Consider the following 15,000-nt stretch of genomic DNA (forward strand, 5'->3'; position numbering starts at 1 on the left):
CACGCCTCCCCCATCCTGCTCCACACCTCCCCCTCCTACTCCACGCCTCCCCTCCTGCTCCACGCCTCCCCCATCCTGCTCCACGCCTCCCCATCCTGCTCCACGCCTCCCCCTCCTGCTCCACGCCTCCCTCTCCTCCTCCACGCCTCCCCCATCCTGCTCCACGCCTCCCCCTCCTGCTCCACGCCTCCCTCTCCTCCTCCACGCCTCCCCCTCCTCCTTCATGCCTCCCTCTCCTCCTCCACGCCTCCCCCTCCTGCTCCACTCCTCCCCCTCCTCCTCCACCCCTCCTCCCTCTTCCTCCATGCCTCCCCCTCCACGCCTCCCCCTCTTCCTCCACGCCTCCCCCTCTTCCTCCACGCCTCCCCCTCCTCCTCCACGCCTCCTCCTCCACGCCTCCCTCTCCTCCTCCACGCCTCCTCCTCCACGCCTCATCCCTCCTCCTCCACGCCATCTCTCCTGCTCCACGCCTCCCTCTCCTGCTCCACGCATCCTCCTCCACGCCTCATCCCTCCTCCTCCACGCCATCTCTCCTGCTCCACGCCTCCTCCTCCATGCCTCCCTCTCCTCGTCCAAGCCTCCCCTTCCTCCTCCACGCCTCCCCCTCCTGCTCCACCCCTCCCTCTCCTCCTCCACGCCTCCCCCTCCTCCTCCACGCCTCCCTCTCCTCCTCCAAGCCTCCCCTTCCTCCTCCACGCCTCCTCCTCCTGCTCTGTGTAACTGGTGACAAAGGCAGGATTGTGAGCGGGCAGTTGAGGGCCTCCTCAAGGATCCTTCCTTATTAACTTCTGCTCAGGCTCTTTTCAGGATGCCCACAGGGGCCTGCTAATGTCAAAGGGTTAGGTTTTGGTACCTCTCTCTTTCAGAAACTTGGTGCCTCTCTCTGCCTCTCTCTTTTACCTCCCCTCTCCCTCTCTCTTACTCCCCCTGTCCCACTCTCTTACTCCCCCTGTCCCACTCTCCTACCCCCCTCTCCCTCTCTCTTACTCCCCCTGTCCCACTCTCTTACCCCCTCTCCCTCTATCTTACCCTCCCTCTCTCTTACCCCCCCTCCCTTTCTCTTACCCTCCCTCTCTCTTACCCCCGCTCCCTCTCTCTTACCCCCTCTCCTATCTCTTACCCCCTCTCCCTCTCTCTACCCCCCCTCCCTCTCTCTTACCCCCCCTCTCTCTCTTTCTTACTCCCCCTCTCTCTTTCTTACTCCCCCCTCCCTCTCTCTTACTCCCCCTCCCTCTCTCTTACCCCCCTCTCCCTCTCTCTTACCCTCCCTCTCTCTTACCCCCCTCCCTTTCTCTTACCCTCCCTCTCTCTTACCCCCCCGCTCCCTCTCTCTTACCCCCTCTCCCTATCTCTTACCCCCTCTCCCTCTCTCTTACCCCCCTCCCTCTCTCTTACCCCCTCTCTCTCTTTCTTACTCCCCCTCTCTCTTTCTTACTCCCCCCTCCCTCTCTCTTACTCCCCCCCCTCTCTCTCTCTCTTACTCCCCCTCTCCCTCTCTCTTACCCCCCCCTCTCCCTCTCTCTTACTCCCCCTCTCTCTTCCCCCTCCCTCTCTCTTACCCCCCGCACAGTTGCCCCAGCGTCGTCCGGGTTAGGGAGGGTTTGGCCGGTAGGGATATCCTTGTCTCATCACGCACTAGCGACTCCTGTGGCGGGCTGGGCGCAGTGCATGCTAACCAGGTCGCTAGGTGCACGGTGCTTCCTCCGACACATTGGTGCGGCTGGCTTCCAGGTTGGATGGCGCTGTGTTAAGAAGCAGTGTGGCTTGGTTGGGTTGTGTTTCGGAGGACGCACGGCTCTCGACCTTCGTCTCTCCTGAGTCCGTTCGGGAGTTGCAGCGATGAGACAAGACTGTAACTCCCAATTGGGGAGAAAAAAGGGGTTAAATATTATTTTTTTAAGAAAAGAAAAAAAGCAAACAACCTTCCTCTGAGTCTTATAACATCAACTTAATGTCACACCTTAAAGGGAGACTTCAGGATGTTGGCCATGAAGCCCTTTATCTACCCCCTTAAAGGGAGACTTCAGGATGTTGGCCATGAAGCCCTTTATCTACCCCCTTAAAGGGAGACTTCAGGATGTTGGCCATGAAGCCCTTTATCTACCCCCTTAAAGGGAGACTTCAGGATGTTGGCCATGAAGCCCTTTATCTACCCCCTTAAAGGGAGACTTCAGGATGTTGTCCATGAAGCCCTTTATCTACCCCCTTAAAGGGAGACTTCAGGATGTTGGCCATGAAGCCCTTTATCTACCCCCTTAAAGGGAGACTTCAGGATGTTGGCCATGAAGCCCTTTATCTACCCCCTTAAAGGGAGACTTCAGGATGTTGGCCATGAAGCCCTTTATCTACCCCCTTAAAGGGAGACTTCAGGATGTTGGCCATGAAGCCCTTTATCTACCCCCTTAAAGGGAGACTTCAGGATGTTGGCCATGAAGCCCGTTATCTACCCCCTTAAAGGGAGACTTCAGGATGTTGGCCATGAAGCCCTTTATCTACCCCCTTCAAGGGAGACTTCAGGATGTTGGCCATGAAGCCCTTTATCTACCCCCTTCAAGGGAGACTTCAGGATGTTGGCCATGAAGCCCTTTATCTACCCCCTTAAAGGGAGACTTCAGGATGTTGGCCATGAAGCCCTTTATCTACCCCCTTAAAGGAGACTTCAGGATGTTGGCCATGAAGCCCTTTATCTACCCCCTTAAAGGGAGACTTCAGGATGTTGGCCATGAAGCCCTTTATCTACCCCCTTAAAGGGAGACTTCAGGATGTTGGCCATGAAGCCCTTTATCTACCCCCTTAAAGGGAGACTTCAGGATGTTGGCCATGAAGCCCTTTATCTACCCCCTTAAAGGAGACTTCAGGATGTTGGCCATGAAGCCCTTTATCTACCCCCTTAAAGGGAGACTTCAGGATGTTGGCCATGAAGCCCTTTATCTACCCCCTTCAAGGGAGACTTCAGGATGTTGGCCATGAAGCCCTTTATCTACCCCCTTAAAGGGAGACTTCAGGATGTTGGCCATGAAGCCCGTTATCTACCCCCTTAAAGGAGACTTCAGGATGTTGGCCATGAAGCCCGTTATCTACCCCCTTCAAGGGAGACTTCAGGATGTTGGCCATGAAGCCCGTTGGGGAGAGAGAGAGTGAGTGTTGGGGAGAGAGAGAGAGAGAGAGTGAGTGTTGGGGAGAGAGAGAGTGAGTGTTGGGGAGAGAGAGAGTGAGTGTTGGGGAGAGAGAGAGTGAGTGTTGGGGAGAGAGTGAGAGAGTGAGTGTTGAGAGAGAGAGAGTGAGTGAGTGTTGGAGAGAGAGAGTGAGTGTTGGGGAGAGAGAGAGAGAGTGAGTGTTGGAGAGAGAGAGTGAGTGTTGGGGGGAGAGAGAGAGAGTGAGTGTTGAGAGAGAGAGAGTGAGTGAGTGTTGGAGAGAGAGAGTGAGTGTTGGGGAGAGAGTGAGTGAGTGTTGGAGAGAGAGAGTGAGTGTTGGGGAGAGAGAGAGTGAGTGTTGGAGAGAGAGTGAGAGAGTGAGTGTTGGAGAGAGAGAGTGAGTGAGTGTTGGAGAGAGAGAGTGAGTGAGTGTTGGAGAGAGAGAGAGAGTGAGTGTTGGAGAGAGAGACGGTTCTGACTGATGACCAAGGATTTGAAGAAAAAATTAAATGAACGTTTCAGTAATAAAATATCTAAAAAGTGTCAGCTTTGCGCCGGTCATTGTCTGCATCCCGGAAGGACATGATGCCCTTCAATTACATGGTTGCTGTGTGTGTGTGTGTGTGTGTGTATGTGTGTGTGTGTGTGTGTGTGTGTGTGTGTGTGTGTGTGTGTGTGTGTGTGTGTGTGTGTGTGTGTGTGTGTGTGTGTGTGTGTGTGTGTGTGTGTGTGTGTGTGTGTGACTGTGTGTGTGTGACTGTGTGTGTGTGACTGTGTGTGTGTGTGACTGTGTGTGTGCGTGCATTTGCCTGTGTCAGTCTCCGTGGGCCTTAGGAATAACAAATTCAGCATAATAATCTTAACCACAAACACAGACAACCTTCCAAGAAGCACCAGTCAGAGACTTTCAAGTTGTTCAGAAGAGAACTAGAATTAAACCAGTCTATTCTCATGGAGCCAGAAGTCCTCTACCGTCCGTCCCCTTGTTGTTAATGCTGTGAAGCCAAGATGGACGCCTCATTGCCTCCTTTAAGGTGTTTGAGTAGGCGATTGCTGTCCCTCCCTCCTTTCATTTCATCTAACTCCTTATTTCCCAAGGACGACACTAATAAGGGAAGCATTAGGGAACGAGGGAGGGGAAGGAGGGAGGGGAATTATTGAATTGTTTCACTTTTTAATAGAATAGATTGATTAAAAGAATCCCCCTTCTAGCCTCTCCTGCCAGCTGATAGTTGTCAGCAATTCAGATGAGATTACTTGATGCCTTGTTTTGATTAGGCTGTGTGTGTGTGTGTGTGTGTGTGTGCGCTCTTGTGTGTTTACTTGCGCTCTTGTGTGTTTACTTGCGTGCACGTGTTTGTGTGTGTGTGCCTGCATACGTGTGCTCATAGCTACTTTGTGGTTTAGCATGCATACAGAATATATTCATTCAATTAAAACAGGTTTCATTCTGCCGGGGTAATGGCAGTAATGTGGGGGCAAGGGAAGGAGGGAGGAGAGGGAGGGATGGAGGGAGGAGAGGGAGGGAGGGAGGGAGGGAGAGATAGATGGATGGAGAGGGAGGGAGGGAGGGAGGGAGGGAGGGAGGGAGGGAGGGAGGGAGGGAGGGAGGGAGGGAGGGAGGGAGGGAGGGAGGGAGGGAGGGAACCTAAGTTCCTTTAGGTGTCCGGATGCCACTAATGTAGGGGAAAGGGAAGGAGGGAGGAGATGAGGAGAGGGAGAAGGTGAAGGGAGAGGAGAGGGAGGAGGTGAAGGGAGAGGAGAGGGAGGAGGTGAAGGGAGAGGAGAGGAGAGGGAGGAGGTGAAGAAGGGAGAGGAGAGGGAGAAGGTGAAGGGAGAGGGAGAGGGAGGAGGTGAAGGGAGAGGAGAGGGAGGAGGTGAAGGGAGAGGAGGTGAAGGGAGAGGAGAGGGAGGAGGTGAAGGGAGAGGAGAGCGAGGAGGTGAAGAGAGAGGAGAGGGAGGAGGTGAAGGGAGAGGAGGTGAAGGGAGAGGAGAGGGAGGAGGTGAAAGGAGAGGAGAGGGAGGAGGTGAAGGGAGAGGAGAGGGAGGAGGTGAAGGGAGAGGAGAGGGAGGAGGTGAAGGGAGAGGAGAGGGAGGAGGTGAAAGGAGAGGGAGAGGGAGGAGGTGAAGGGAGGAGGTGAAGGGAGAGGAGAGGGAGGAGGTGAAGGGAGTAGGTGAAGGAGAGGAGAGGGAGGGAGGTGTAAGGAGAGGAGAGGGAGGAGGTGAAGGGAGAGGAGAGGGAGGAGGTGAAGGAGAGGAGAGGGAGGAGGTGAAGGGAGTAGGTGAAGGAGAGGAGAGGGAGGAGGTGAAGGGAGAGGAGAGGGGGAGGAGGTGAAGGGAGAGGAGAGGGAGGAGGTGTAAGGAGAGGAGAGGGAGGAGGTGAAGGGAGAGGAGAGGGAGGAGGTGAAGGGAGAGGAGAGGGAGGAGGTGAAGGTAGAGAACCTACGGAGACGGAACCTACGGAGCATAGTGCAGTGTTGCGATGTCAATTTTCTTCGCATAATGAGCGTCTCCTTGTGGCGCCACATGAAAATTGTAATGCGTCATATCATTCCTAGCCGTGGGGGCCGTGTTGTGTGTTCAATGAAGCTCGGTACCTTGATCCTAACTATAGGCTACAGGCTTGATCCTAACTATAGGCTACAGGCTTGATCCTAACTATAGGCTACAGGCTTGATCCTAACTATAGGCTATAGGCTTGATCCTAACTATAGGCTATAGGCTTGATCCTAACTAGGCTACAGGCTTGATCCTAACTATAGGCTATAGGCTTGATCCTAACTATAGGCTATAGACTTGATCCTAACTATAGGCTATAGGCTTGATCCTAACTATAGGCTATAGGCTTGATCCTAACTATAGGCTATAGGCTTGATCCTAACTACAGGCTATAGGCTTGATCCTAACTATACGCTTGATCCTAACTATAGGCTATAGGCTTGATCCTAACTACAGGCAATAGGCTTGATCCTAACTATAGGCTATAGGCTTGATCCTAACTGTAGGCTATAGGCTTGATCCTAACTACAGGCTATAGGCTTGATCCTAACTACAGGCTATAGGCTTGATCCTAACTATAGGCTATAGGCTTGATCCTAACTATAGGCTATAGACTTGATCCTAACTATAGGCTATAGGCTTGATCCTAACTATAGGCTATAGGCTTGATCCTAACTACAGGCTATAGGCTTGATCCTAACTATACGCTTGATCCTAACTATAGGCTATAGGCTTGATCCTAACTACAGGCAATAGGCTTGATCCTAACTATAGGCTACAGGCTTGATCCTAACTATAGGCAATAGGCTTGATCCTAACTATAGGCTATAGGCTTGATCCTAACTACAGGCTATAGGCTTGATCCTAACTACAGGCTATAGGCTTGATCCTAACTATAGGCTATAGGCTTGATCCTAACTATAGGCTATAGACTTGATCCTAACTATAGGCTATAGGCTTGATCCTAACTATAGGCTATAGGCTTGATCCTAACTACAGGCTATAGGCTTGATCCTAACTATACGCTTGATCCTAACTATAGGCTATAGGCTTGATCCTAACTACAGGCAATAGGCTTGATCCTAACTATAGGCTATAGGCTTGATCCTAACTATAGGCTATAGGCTTGATCCTAACTACAGGCTATAGGCTTGATCCTAACTACAGGCTATAGGCTTGATCCTAACTATAGGCTATAGGCTTGATCCTAACTATAGGCTATAGACTTGATCCTAACTATAGGCTATAGGCTTGATCCTAACTATAGGCTATAGGCTTGATCCTAACTACAGGCTATAGGCTTGATCCTAACTATACGCTTGATCCTAACTATAGGCTATAGGCTTGATCCTAACTACAGGCAATAGGCTTGATCCTAACTATAGGCTATAGGCTTGATCCTAACTATAGGCTACAGGCTTGATCCTAACTATAGGCTATAGGCTTGATCCTAACTATAGGCTATAGGCTTGATCCTAACTATAGGCTTGATCCTAGGCTTGATCCTAACTATAGGATCAAGGCTATGCATCAAAGCAGCCTACTCTCCATTCTGAAGCCAATTAGAATCTCACCGACTGTTCAAACAATAAACCAAATGACATTGTAGCCTCTTTTGAACCCCCCTCAAATATATAATATATGTATGTTGTTTAGAAGTAATAACTAGTGATTCCAGGCTATTGGTAAAAACAGCTGTGAGATGGGGGCTTTTTCTCTCCGCGACCAAAACATTGAAGTAATAACTAGTGATTCCAGGCTATTGGTAAAAACAGCTGTGAGATGGGGGCTTTTTCTCTCCGCGACCAAAACATTGAAGTAATAACTAGTTATTCCAGGCTATTGGTAAAAACAGCTGTGAGATGGGGGCTTTTTCTCTCCGCGACCAAAACATTGAAGTAATAACTAGCGATTCCAGGCTATTGGTAAAAACAGCTGTGAGATGGGGGCTTTTTCTCTCCGCGACCAAAACATTGAAGTAATAACTAGCGATTCCAGGCTATTGGTAAAAACAGCTGTGAGATGGGGGCTTTTTCTCTCTGCGACCAAAACATTGAAGTAATAACTAGCGATTCCAGGCTATTGGTAAAAACAGCTGTGAGATGGGGGCTTTTTCTCTCCGCGACCAAAACATTGAAGTAATAACTAGTGATTCCAGGCTATTGGTAAAAACAGCTGTGAGATGGGGGCTTTTTCTCTCCGCGACCAAAACATTGAAGTAATAACTAGTGATTCCAGGCTATTGGTAAAAACAGCTGTGAGATGGGGGCTTTTTCTATCCGCGACCAAAACATTGAAGTAATAACTAGTGATTCCAGGCTATTGGTAAAAACAGCTGTGAGATGGGGGCTTTTTCTCTCCGCGACCAAAACATTGAAGTAATAACTAGTGATTCCAGGCTATTGGTAAAAACAGCTGTGAGATGGGGGCTTTTTCTCTCCGCGACCAAAACATTGAAGTAATAACTAGTGATTCCAGGCTATTGGTAAAAACAGCTGTGAGATGGGGGCTTTTTCTCTCCGCGACCAAAACATTGAAGTAATAACTAGTGATTCCAGGCTATTGGTAAAAACAACTGTGAGATGGGGGCTTTTTCTCTCCGCGACCAAAACATTGAAGTAATAACTAGTGATTCCAGGCTATTGGTAAAAACAGCTGTGAGATGGGGGCTTTTTCTCTCCGCGACCAAAACATTGAAGTAATAACTAGTGATTCCAGGCTATTGGTAAAAACAGCTGTGAGATGGGGGCTTTTTCTCTCCGCGACCAAAACATTGAAGTAATAACTAGTGATTCCAGGCTATTGGTAAAAACAGCTGTGAGATGGGGGCTTTTTCTCTCCGCGACCAAAACATTGAAGTAATAACTAGTGATTCCAGGCTATTGGTAAAAACAGCTGTGAGATGGGGGGCTTTTTCTCTCCGCGACCAAAACATTGAAGTAATAACTAGTGATTCCAGGCTATTGGTAAAAACAGCTGTGAGATGGGGGGCTTTTTCTCTCCGCGACCAAAACATGATGCCGTTGTATTTTTCTGCTGATCTGTGAGCGAAAACATCGAAGCAGCAAATCACACCGTTGTGGAAGAATCTCTGCCTGGACATTCAGTATTATTTCATTACAAATCAGATTCATCCACATGGCGATGTGGGAAGCTAATCAACTTTTCAGATTGCTGTCACGGTTTAGCTTGGCATTAAGTGAACAGCCTATGTCACATTCATAAGCAAATATAACCTCGGCGACTGTTTAAACTATAAACTAAACGTCGTTGTATCTATTTGGTTTAGAAGTGATAGTTATTCATGGCTGTTTTGAAACCTCAAAACAGAGAGCCATGTGCTTGTTGTTCTCCTTGACTAAACATGATGAGTGAAGACATTGAAGCCTGATATCAAATTGGGGAAATGTCTTAGGTTACTAGTATAATAGTATTTGCATATAATTGAATTATGAATCAGATTATTTCACATTGAGATGTGGGAAGATAAAAGCTAGGAAATGTGCAGTGTTGATCCAACTGGCTAGAAGGGGAAGACAACACAAAATACTCTTCTTTAGCTTTCACCACAAACGAGAAGACAACAAGAAAACCTCTGTCGCCCCCTTGTGACTGTTGCTGTTTGGGAGTCTGGACCGGTGACGTATCATGTGACCAAAAGGTGCACGTTGCAACAACAAGAAATCAGACTCCACCCAGCACACACACATTAACATCTACACACGGGAAGCTTGTCGAGGGATTTAGGTGTGGAGATGTAATGGCACTCATTTGGAAGGGAAGGAAGGAGGGAGAAAGGGAGGGAGGGAGGGAGGGAGAAAGGGAGGGAGGGAGAAAGGGAGGGAGAGGAGGGAGGGAGGGGGAGGGAGGGAGGGAGGGAGGGAGGGAGGGAGGGAGGGAGGGAGGGAGGGAGGGAGGGAGGGAGGGAGGGAGGGAGGGAGGGGGAGGGAAATTAGTTGCTTTATATGTTAGTCCTTCTAGTGTGGGGACGAGTATCTGATCTGTTAGTTATTCTATTGTGGGGACGAGAATCTGATCTGTTAGTCCTTCTAGTGTGGGGACGAGTATCTGATCTGTTAGTTATTCTATTGTGGGGACGAGTATCTGATCCGTTAGTCCTTCTAGTGTGGAGACGAGTATCTGATCTGTTAGTCCTTCTAGTGTGGGGACGAGTGGAGCATCAGATCTGTTAGTTCTTCTAGTGTGGGGACGAGAATCTGATCTGTTAGTCCTTCTAGTGTGGGGACGAGTATCTGATCAGTTAGTCCTATTGTGGGGATGAGAATCTGATCTGTTAGTCCTTCTAGTGTGGGGACGAGAATCTGATCTGTTAGTCCTTCTAGTGTGGAGACGAGAATCTGATCTGTTAGTCCTTCTAGTGTGGGGACGAGTATCTGATCAGTTAGTCCTATTGTGGGGATGAGAATCTGATCTGTTAGTCCTTCTAGTGTGGGGACGAGAATCTGATCTGTTAGTCCTTCTAGTGTGGAGACGAGAATCTGATCTGTTAGTCCTTCTAGTGTGGGGACGAGTATCTGATCCGTTAGTCCTTCTAGTGTGGGGACGAGTATCTGATCTGTTAGTCCTTCTAGTGTGGAGACGAGTATCTGATCCGTTAGTCCTTCTAGTGTGGAGACGAGTATCTGATCCGTTAGTCCTTCTAGTGTGGAGACGAGTATCTGATCTGTTAAGGTTTAGGCGTCTACTTGTCAAGTCCTCCTGAGTCCCAAACATGTTGTTGCAGAGACACACTCTCTCTCGCTCGCTCTCTCGCTCTGTCTCTCTCTCTCTCTCGCTCTGTCTCTCTCTCTCGCTCGCTCTGTCTCTCTCTCTCTCGCTCGCTCTCTCGCTCTGTCTCTCTCTCTCTGTCTCTCTCTCTCGCTCGCTCTCTCGCTCTGTCTCTCTCTCTCTCGCTCTGTCTCTCTCTCTCTCGCTCTGTCTCTCTCTCTCGCTCTGTCTCTCTCTCTCGCTCTGTCTCTCTCTCTCGCTCTGTCTCTCTCTCGCTCTGTCTCTCTCTTGCTCTGTCTCTCTCTGTCTCTCTCTCTGTCTCTCTCTCTCGCTCTGTCTCTCTCTCTCTCTCTCTCTCTCTGTCTCTCTCGTTCTATTTTCTGTCCCATTGAGCAGTAATACTAATTGTTTTTGCGTTGTCTCCCCCTCTCCCTCTCCCTCCATCTCCTTACCCCCTCCTAGGTGGGCTTCAACATCTATTAGGCCATTTAGTCCAGATATCTTGTAATGCCCTCCCCCCTTGCAGGCAAATTAGTCATTAATGAACAATCAGAAAAAATAAGTGTTCCCCTTCTTTTCCCCTGCTACCCCTCCTCTCCTCCCTTCCTCCTCTCCTCCACTCCCCCTCCTCCCTTCCTCCTCTCCTCCACTCCCCCCTCCTCTCCCCCTCCGCTCCTCCTTCCTCCTCTCCTCCACTCCCCCTCTTCTCCCCCTCCTCTCCTCCCTTCCTCCCTCCTCCTTCCTCCTCCTCTCTCCCCCTCCTCTCCCTCCTCCCTTACTCCCCTCCACCCCTCTCCTCCACTACCCCCCCCTCCTCTCCTCCCGTACTCCCCACCACTCCTCCCTTACTCCCTCCCACTCCCCCGCTCTCCTCCCCTCCACTCCTCGTCTCCTCCACTCCCCCCTCCACTCCTCCCTTACTCCCTTCCACTCCTCCCTTACTCCCCTCCACCCCTCTCCTCCCTCCCCCTCCACCCCTCCCTTACTCCCTTCCACTCCTCCCTTACTCCCCTCCACCCCTCTCCTCCACTCCCCCCTCCCTCCTCCCTTACTCCCTTCCACTCCTCCCTTACTCCCTCCCACTCCCCCCGCTCTCCTCCCCTCCACTCCTCGTCTCCTCCACTCCCCCTCCCTCCTCCCTTACTCCCTTCCACTCCTCCCTTACTCCCTTCCACTCCTCCCTTACTCCCCTCCACCCCTCTCCTCCACTCCCCCTCCACCCCTCCTTACTCCCTTACTCCTCCCTTACTCCCCTCCACCCCTCTCCTCCCTCCCCCCTCCCTCCTCCCTTACTCCCTTCCACTCCTCCCTTACTCCCTCCCACTCCCCCGCTCTCCTCCTCTCCACTCCTTGTCTCCTCCACTCCCCCTCCACTCCTCCCTTACTCCCTTCCACTCCTCCCTTACTCCCTTCCACTCCTCCCTTACTCCCCTCCCTCCTCCCTTACTCCCTTCCCTCCTCCCTTACTCCCTTCCACCCCTCTCCTCCACTCCCCCCTCCACTCCTCCCTTACTCCCTTCCACTCCTCCCTTACTCCCTCCCACTCCCCCGCTCTCCTCCCCCCTCCTCGTCTCTCTCCCTCCCCCTCCACTCCTCCCTTACTCCCTTCCACTCCTCCCTTACTCCCTTCCACTCCTCCCTAACTCCCCTCTTCCTCTCTTTCATCTGCATGGAGAGAGTAAGTGGCATCTCAAACTATGACGACACCTTCCTCAAAACCAGAACCTGTCTGGATACTCTCTTCTCGCTCTCTCTCTCTCCTCCTCTCTCTCCTCGCTCTCTCTCTCCTCGCTCTCTCTCTCTCCTCGCTCTCTCTCCTCGCTCTCTCTCTCCTCGCTCTCCTCGCTCTCTCTCTCTCGCTCGCTCGCTCTCTCTCCTCCTCTCTCTCCTCGCTCGCTTTCTCTCTCTCCTCCTCTCTCTCTCGCTCTCTCTCTCTCCTCCTCTCTCTCCTCGCTCGCTCTCTCTCCTCCTCTCTCTCTCGCTCGCTCTCTCCTCCTCTCTCTCTTCGCTCGCTCTCTCCTCGCTCGCTCTCTCCTCGCTCGCTCTCTCTCTCCTCCTCTCTCTCCTCGCTCGCTCTCCTCCTCACTCTCTCGCTTAAAATTATCTATTTTTCCACATGTAGATAGTACATATTCTCTTAACATGTAAATAGGTGTGTGTGTGTGTGTGACTGTTCGCTCCAGGTCTCTTCCTCCATTAGCAGATGGGAGCAGTAATTTCACACAGTCCTGGCCATGGTAATTATGAGGATGCACACTATGCCTGGGTGGGAGAGGTGTGTGTGAGGCTGCACAGTATTTGTATGGCAAGGTGTCTGTCTATATGTATGCAAGTGTATTTATTTAAATGTGTATGTGTGTTTGTGCATCTTATTTGTACGTCAAGGTGTGTGTGTGTGTGTGTGTGTGTGTGTGTGTGTGTGTGTGTGTGTGTGTGTGTGTGTGTGTGTGTTGGTCCTCGTGCTCACTGGCTCGTTCTGATTCCTTTAATTGGACTCTGTTTGATTTCCACCGACCAGCTCTCTCTCTCTCTCTGAGGCGTAGAGGTGACTTCTTGGAGTCTGCCGTGACCCTCGCTGTCAGAGAAAAGAGGGAGAAAGAAGAGCAGAGGAGGGGAAGAGAAACCTTTGAACTCCAAATGCCCCCTGTACTCAACTCTCTCCCCTCCCCATTCCTCTCCTCCCCTGCCCTCTCCTCCCCTGCCCTCTCCTCCCCCTGCCCTCTCCTCCCCTGCCCTCTCCTCTCCTCCCCTGCCCTCTCCTCCCCTGCCCTCTCCTCTCCTCCCCTGCCCTCTCCTCTCCTCCCCTGCCCTCTCCTGCTGCCCACTGCTGCCTTTTCAACAAACAGAAAAGGTCTGTTTAAAACTGCTAATATCACCTCTCACCCTTTTCCTTTTCAACTACCCTCACTCCTCTCTGCCTCTCCTCCTCTTTCTCCCCCTCATCTCCTCTTCTTTCTCCCCCTCCTCTTTCTCCCCCTCCTCTTTCTCCTCCTCTTTCTCCTCCTCCTCTTTCTCCTCCTCTTTCTCCCTCTCCTCCTCTTTCTCCTCCTCCTCTTTCTACCCTCCTCTTTCTCCTCCTCTTTCTCCTCCTCCTCTTTCTCCTCCTCTTCCTCCTCCTCCTCTTTCTCCTCCTCTTTCTCCCCGTCCTCCTCTCCTCCCCCTCATCTCCTCTTCTTTCTCCCCCTCCTCTTTCTCCTCCTCTTTCTCCTCCTCCTCTTTCTCCTCCTCTTTCTCCCCGTCATCCTCTCCTCCTCTTTTCTCCCCCTCCTCCTCTCCTCCTCTTTCTCCCCCTCCTCCCCTCCTCTCCTCCTCCTCCTCTCCTCCCCTCCTCTCCCTCCTCTCCTCTCCTCCTCCTCCTCTCCTCCTCCTCCTCTCCTCCTTTCATCTTTCTCACAGCAGTAATAGTTTTTCAGCAGGTCTCCCTTCATGTCACTCCGTCCCTTTTTTCTCTTCTTCTCTCTGAATCAACTCCTAATGAAACTAAATGATTCACCGGGAGTAGATGAATCAACTCCTAATGAAACTAAATGATTCACCGGGAGTAGATGAATCAACTCCTAATGAAACTAAATGATTCACCGGGAGTAGATGAATCAACTCCTAATGAAACTAAATGATTCACCGGGAGTAGATGAATCAGCTCCTAATGAAACTAAATGATTCACCGGGAGTAGATGAATCAGCTCCTAATGAAACTAAATGATTCACCGGGAGTAGATGAATCAGCTCCTAATGAAACTAAATGATTCATCGGGAGTAGATGAATCAGCTCCTAATGAAACTAAATGATTCCCTGGGAGTCGATGAATCAACTCCTAATGAAACTAAATGGTTCACCGGTAGTTTCTCTTCTGCCCTGAGAGGGGGGAGGGGTGTGTGTATGTGAGAGAGAGAGAGGGAGAGCGAGGGAGAGACAGAAGAGAGAGAGAGCGAGGGAGAGACAGAGAGAGAGAGAGAGAGAGAGATGAGAGAGAGGAGAGAGAGAGAGAGAGAGAGAGAGAGAGAGAGAGATGGCTGGAGCGAAGATCTAAGTAAGTCTCTGAATGAAGAGGGAGAGAGAGAGACCGCTCCTTCAATTGCATCACAAGAGTTGATCAAGTCATCAGACGAGGCGAGAGATAGACACAGGCGAGAGATAGACACTGGATACACACTCTGAACCCCCTGCCTCTCACACACACTCTGAACCCCCTGCCTCTCTCACACACACTCTGAACCCCCTGCCTCTCTCACACACACTCTGAACTCCCCTGCCTCTCACACACACTCTGAACCCCCTGCCTCTCACACACACACTGAACCCCCTGCCTCTCACACACACACTGAACCCCCTGCCTCTCACACACACTCTGAACCCCCTGCCTCTCACACACACTGAACCCCCTGCCTCTCACACACACTCTGAACCCCCTGCCTCTCACACACACTCTGAACCCCCTGTCTCTCACACTCTGAACCTCCCTGTCACACACACACACTCTGAGCCCCCTGTCTCTCACACTCTGAACCCCCTGTCACACACACACACTCTGAACCTCCTGTCACACACACACTCTGAACCCCCTGTCACACACACACACTCTGAACCCCCTGCCTCTCACACACACTCTGAACCCCCTGCCTCTCTCACACACTCTGA

The sequence above is a fragment of the Oncorhynchus tshawytscha genome, unplaced genomic scaffold (genome assembly GCF_018296145.1).
Source record: "Oncorhynchus tshawytscha isolate Ot180627B unplaced genomic scaffold, Otsh_v2.0 Un_contig_7820_pilon_pilon, whole genome shotgun sequence".
NCBI lineage: Eukaryota > Metazoa > Chordata > Actinopteri > Salmoniformes > Salmonidae > Oncorhynchus > Oncorhynchus tshawytscha.